Below are 7,471 nucleotides of genomic sequence, written 5' to 3'. Positions count from 1 at the left end.
CCTCTTTGGATGTTTTCCACCATGTTTCACAATTATGATGGTGTGAGCTAGTCTTTCACTAGGCTATTAACATTTAGTTTTTCAATTTATATTTACCTTTATATGGTACTTTTGCTCATTGTCAAAAGTAGAATTAAATGTTTTGACATAATATTCTCTTTTTCACTTGAGAATTTTTTTCCACATACCACTTCAACTTCCTCTCTCATGTACCTTCTAATTTTTGCATTTACATTTGAGCATTCTTGCATATTAACTCCCTATTTATTCTTCCACTTGATATCTAGAATCTCATCTATTATTTATTCCTTTTATGTAGCTTTTCCCCTACTACAATTTGGTCTGGTAGTGGCTTCCCATATTCTATGTTCTCTTCAAATATCCCAACAATGAAATCATTAAAGCCACTTCAACTAGGAAGGCTCTGACTTTGGGTACACTAATCCCGTATGGGACAATGGTTTTAATTTCAAATTTCTTTGTGATGAAATATCTTTTTAATCTTCATGTTTTGTCCCCATGTTGATTATGATGTGTTGTTGCCCATACTTCAGAACCATACAACACTATTGGGTTGCAAGAAACTCATCTAACATCTTCTTTTCTTTCGATCTCATAATTTGGTTGATCTGCAATTGTTTTGAAGCATGTATAACACTTTCTATGATAGTGTGGGAGGACAAATGCACAATTGCTAGCGTAGAGCAACATGAGTGGTAGCACTAGTATCTAGGGGACACAAGTGTAGGTTATATTTCCCTTCACTTTTGCAAGTGCACTATTTTTTCAATAATGCTTGATAGAGGATGTAGTCCTTGCAACCATATTCAAGAATCATGTTGTACACCATTTTTTTTCTCTCTTTTTTGAGCTTGGTCTTTAGTTTGTAATACATATAAGAGAAGAAATTAATGTTCATCCTAAGAATTAAATAAAAAAGTCTTATGCATTTTATAATTATTTTTACTTAATGTTTGTTCAATCTAGTAATAAAGGATTGAGTATCTAGGGAGAATCACATTGATCAAAATCTACTATCAAAGAAGCACAACACTCGGTTCCTAGTCAAGACCCTACAATTCATAGCTTGTGCTCTAGGTTTCCAGTTGACTAAGGAGGTGAAGAAAGCTACTTTTACTTTGATTGACATTTTGGGGATTCCAATTTCTGATGCTTGGGTAAAGCTGTCCAAGTGAAGACACCGGTGACCACCCCAACTCATTCGATCAGTGAACCTAGTGCCTAGTCATTCTTAGCTCTCAAAGATCCTGGTCTCAGTCACCATGTCTCAACAAAAAACACTCAACCTCTGCATCCAGATGTCACTATACCTAGTGGTTGGGGCCTAGCTTCATCCACTGGTTTGTCTACTAGCACTTTAGATGTTGTTGCTGCTAGTGGTTGGGGCGTGCCTTCATCCACCAGTTTTTCTGCTAGCACTTTAGATGTTGTTGCTAAGGGCCCGAGTTCGGGTTGGGACGTTGCTCCTGTATCATGTCCATATTTTGGATGGGGCTTCTCTATAATGGGTACTTCTAATGAGGATATGGATGAAAGATAGCACAATGGTATCTTTTTGTCTTGCTGGGTTTTTTTCTCCTCACTTCAGGCATGTTTTATAGAATGTTGAAAATCTCGTTAATCTTGTTTTGACTAAAATTGAGTCCCCCATGCCTACTATGTGATGAAATTGTAAAATTTGATAAACTTCAAATTTTGATTGGTTGTTCATCAATATAGTCGGATTGTAAATATCAATGTTAAGTCAATTGTAAATATTGCGATGATGCTAGGTTTTCTTTCTGGTTCTTTCCTAGTTGAGCTCTTGAACTAGTTTATATAAATATATATCTAGTGGCTTGCCCACTTTTGCCAAAATAAAATAAAATAAAATCTACTATCAGACATAAATTATGATGATGAGGTGAACAAGGTATGTATACAAAGGAAGCTACAAAAAGGATGTGGTTTATTTTTGTAGTAGAGCCATTATGGTCAAAGGGGTATGATTGTAATAGAGCTACCATAATCAAGGGGTATGGTTGTAATAGATCCACCATGACCAAAAGGTTGGTGTAAGCGTATTGTAAACCCATTTTAATTAAACTTGTATAAAGAACCATTGTAATTGTGGTGCATGTGTTTGACTATCCATTAAATCGATTAGACGAGAAAGAATACGATCTATTTAAGGAAAAGAGGAGGATAAGTTATATATGATAAATTGTAAATAAAGGAGCCAAAATTATAATCACATTATATATCCCCCCCACCTCTCCACATTGTCAGACCATGGTAAATCTAGGTATAGAGAATTTTTGAGGCATTCTATGAGGAAAAGTAGAAATGTTATAAATAGGAAAAGAAAAGGTGGACCAATATGTAGCAAAGTTATAATGCCCTACTAAGGAAATTGAGAGGATGACAACTAAACTAAAAAAATGGCATATTAATTTTTTTCTTAGAACAAATACATCTTATTCTAGCAATTATGAATCCAGAATAAATATAACATAACATGTCACAATGGTATTGCTATGATCATAAAATGAGATTAACTTTCATCTCTAACCTATGTTGTGATATTGCTATCAAGATTTAACTGTGTGATTTTGAGTCAAACTCATTGACCTATGTTTCATGAGTAGTGATTCAACATGAGTCCATCTCTCATGAGAATGAATGGAGCACTTAGAACTCATTGGATCTGTTGGAAATATAGATGAAGTAACTGAGAGGGGAGGGGTGAATCAGTTACCACAAAAACAATTCCAAAAATCCCTTAGATGTCTATAATATTTACTTACTGCTGATACTTGGTAGATAGTGCAGGAGTACTGTAACTCGGTAGGTTAACTAATTACTGATCATCTAGCATTCATAGTTATTATTATGTTTGCAAAGGTTAAAATAAATGAACACAAGAGACACCAGATTTAACATGGAAACCCAATATGGGAAAAACCACCATGTAACTAGTCACCAATTTTCACTCTTCTGAAGTGAGCCCTGTTAGGAGCCAACCCTGCTAAAGGTTACAATGCACACTATTAAGTGTGACCTTATTAGAGGATTTAATCACCCTGTTAGGAGTGGCCTAGTTAGAGGTTTTTAGAGAAATTCAACTAAACTGTCACCTTGTTAGAGGATTTACAAAATGGCTGTTAAACCAACTCTGTTAAGAGATTCTAGATTCACTGTTGCAATGATTAGAAAGCAACAATGAGGTGACCTGAATGATATGCAACTTATCTTTTGCTGATTACATATCTTCTGTTCTGCTTTACTGGATCCTTACTGATCGAATACAACTTTGTAGCTCCTCTAGGATATCTAATCCTTCATCAAAATTCACTCAATATTCTCTTATTCCATCCTCATCCATATACTCACACACACACTTTAATTCACAACTTGAACATCTAAATATATACCTTTCAAATTATCAAGTCGGCTCAAATATAAGTTACAACAACTGAAAAAATCATTACATCAGTCGGCTGCATGAAACAATTGAACTTAATATCAAAATAATAAAATCTTTCGCTGGCCGACCTAGCTCAGTGACCACTGCTCCAGAATGGTTTTCTAGTGTTAACCAAGTGAGGCTCAGTAAACACTGCAAACCCTACAAAAATCCTTTGGAGACTGAGTGAACTCAGTTAGCACTGACCTTCCTTTGCTGACCTTGTGAGCTCGGTAGAAGCTAACTCTCTACCACATTTTCTTTGATAACCGAGTGAGCTCGGTAGACATTAATTTTTCTTTGTTAACCTTGGGAGTTCGGTTAACACTAAATTTTTGCTACAAGATCCTTTGATGCTCGAGTGAGCTCGGTAAATATTAACTTTTCTTTGTTAACCTTGGGAGCTCTGTTAATACTAAATTTTTGCTACAAGATCCTTTGATGCCCAAGTGAGCTCGGTAAACATTAACTTTTCTTCGTTAATCATGGGAGCTCGGTTAACACTATAAATTGCTTTGTTGATCATCTGAGCTCGGTAGACTTTGTTTGATGACTGATATGACATTTGTGTAACATCAAAGAAAATACACAATTAACAATTGTATCCAATAATCTCCCTCTTTGCCATTGATGACAACACAACATGTCATAGCAGAATGAAATTTGAATGAAATTTGAAAACAAGTCTAACAAGCCTTTTTCTATCAGAACAACTTTCTCTATTAGATAGCAAACTCTCCCTCTTTTAGTAATCTCCCTCTGTGAAGGAATTCTATAGCAAACTCTTCTTCTCAAACAAATTTCAGAAATATTTGATAGTAAAACTCAGTAAAACTCTCCCTCTTTGACAAAACATGCCAAAGACAACACAATTCAAATGGATTTTAATGTACCTTTAGTATTGATTCATATGCAATATTTCTTGATTATGCTGCATCAACTGATAGATCTTCAACTTGGTATGCGTTGATGCATCACTAAAACTTCATTTTAGTGAACTTTAGATAGAAGAATGCATCCTTAGGTAATGGCTTTGTGAATATGTCAACAATTTGTTCCTTCGTATGAACATATTCCAATCCGATATCCTTATCTTGCACCAATTCTCTGAAAAAATGATATTTTATTGCAATGTGCTTGGTTTTGGAATGCATCACTGGATTCTTAGATATTTTTATTGCACTTGTATTGTCACAGAACATAACAACTGGTTCTTTGATTTCCACCTTCATGCCTTCCAACAACTATTTAAACCAAACAATATTAGAATAGTTTACTGCAGCAGCAACATACTCTGTCTCTGCTGTAGATTGAGATGTACAATTCTACTTTTTGCTTGTCCAAGAAACCAACCTCTTTCCAAGAAAGAATGCTCCTCCACTTGTACTTTTTCTGTCATCAAGGTTTCCTGCCCAATCAACATTAGTAAACACTTTCAAATCTAGATTACCTCCAAATTTGTACCATAAACCATAATCTTCAGTTCCTTTCAAGTATCTCATTATTCTTTTGATTGCCATCATGTGATTTTCTCTTAGTTTTGCTGAAAATCTTGCTACAATACCAACTGCAAGGGCAATATCTGGCCTAGTATGAACTACATACTGCAACTTTCCAATCATAGATCTATACAATGTTTGATCTACTTCTTTTGATTCATCTTCCTTGGCAAGTTTTAATTTAGTACACATAGGAGTCCCAACCGGTTTACAATCTTCCATACCAAACTTTTTCAATATCTTCTTGATGTATTTTGATTGAGTGATGTAGATACCATTTTTATTGTGCTAAATTTGAAGACCAAAAAAGAATTTGATCTCTCCAAACATAGACATTTCAAATTCCTTTTTCATTTGCTCTGAAAATTCTTTGCAAAGATCATCATTCCCTGTGAAAACAGTATCATCTACAAATATTTCTACCAAAACAATCTTATTATTTGGTCCTTCCTTTATATACAAGCTACTATTATCATTAGTTCTTTGAAAACCAATCTGAATAAGATAGTTATGCAATCTTTCATACCATGCTCTAGGGGCTTGTTTCAGACCATACAATGCCTTGTGTAATTTGTAGACCATGTTCTTCTTATCTGGATCAACAAAACCTTCAGGTTGTTCAATGTAAACCTCTTCATCTAGTATACCATTGAGAAATGCTGACTTGACATCCATCTGATAAACTTTGAATCCTTTATGAGCAGCATATGCTAGTAAGGTTTTGACTTCTTCCAATCTTGCAACAGGAGCAAAAGTTTCTCCATAGTCTATTCCTTCTTCCTGAGCATATCCTTTGCATACTAGTCTAGCTTTGTTTCTTGATACCTTACCATCTTCATCCAACATGTTTCTGAATACCCACTTAGTTCCAATCACATTTTTATCTTTAGGCCTGGGTACAAGAGTCCATGTCTTATTTTTCTCTATTTTCTCTATTTCTTCATTCATAGCATCAATCCAACTATCATTTCCCAATGCATCATTGATATTTCTAGGTTCAAAATTAGCAAGTAAACAAGTACCTTTCAACTTACTTCTTGTCATGGTTCCTTCAGATTTGTCTCCAATGATCTGATCTGCTGAATGATGTTTCTTGACATATTTTGCTAATATAGGTTCCTTGCCTCTTAAAAGAATTTCATTGTTATCCTCTTGTACTTCAACTTCAGGTTCTAGTTGTTCTGGCTCGGTAGATATTGGCTCGGGTCTTTCAGACTTGGTAGACACTTGCTCGGTAGCATCGAAATGTAACTCGAGTTGCTGTAGCTTGGTTTGAACTTCCTGTAACTCGGTTATTGATGACTCAGGATTAGAAGATTCCTAATTGACTAGTACTATATCAGGTTTAGTGAAAATAAACCTTCTATAATCTTCTGGTTCCCTTTTGCTTTCTTCTTCAGTCCTTTCTGCAAACTCATCAACTTTCACATGTGCACTTTCTATGACTTTGTAAGTAGACAAGTTCAAACATCTATATGCTTTACTTTTGCAAGAGTATTCCAAAAAATTCCTTCATCACCTTTTACATCAAATTTTCCTTTTCTAGATTCTTTCAAAATGTAACATTTACTTCCAAATACTTTTAGATAACTTACATTAGGTTTATAGCCATACCATAGCTCATAGGGAGTTTTGAATGAGTCCTTTTTAAGCTGTACTCGGTTCAAGGTATGAACTGCAATGCTAATAGCTTCCTTCCAGTATTTGATAGCAATTTTATTTTCAATCATTAAGGTTCTTGCACAATCCATGATAGATCTGTTCCTCCTTTCAGCTATTCCATTTTGTTCAGGAGTTCCAGGGGCTGATACCTGTCTTTTGATTCCTCTCTCAATGCAAAAGTTATTGAACTCATGTGAAATGAATTCTCCACCTCTGTCTGACCTCAAGCATTTCAATCTTTTTCCTGTTTCCTTTTCTACTGTGGCCAAATACCATTTGAATTTCTCAAATGCTTCTGATTTGTTCTTTAGATACATGACAGTCATCATTCTTGAGTAATCATCAACAAAAAGAATGAAGAACTTTTCTCTAGTATAGCTTTCAATTCCAATGGGTCCACATAAATCAGTATGCACAATTTCTAATATATCTTTTGACTGATAGTTTTTACTTTAAAAATTAGTCTTTCCCATTTTACCAATCTGACAATTTTTGCATAGACCGACCTCAGGTTTCTTTATATTTGGAATGCCTCTTACTTTCTTGAATTTTTTTATGTTCACTAAGTTATCAAAATTTACATGACACAACCTTTTATGCCATAACCAACTTTCTTCAACTTGAGCAATAAAACATGAACATTCACCAAGTTCAAGATAAAATAAGTTGCCTTTTATTTGAGTGCCTGATCCAATCAGTTTTCCTTTGCCATCCAGCAGTCTTGCTTTTTCATGCATGAATTCTACTTTGAATCCATTATTGAGTAGTTGTGCCACACTCAACAGATTATGCTTTAGTCCTTCTACCCAATAGGCATTATCACATATAAGTTCTTTGGTTAGAG

This window comes from Cupressus sempervirens, chromosome 4, assembly GCF_028749045.1.
Source record: "Cupressus sempervirens isolate cs-2001-9-10 chromosome 4, ASM2874904v1, whole genome shotgun sequence".
NCBI lineage: Eukaryota > Viridiplantae > Streptophyta > Pinopsida > Cupressales > Cupressaceae > Cupressus > Cupressus sempervirens.
This window is presented reverse-complemented; position numbering follows the sequence as displayed.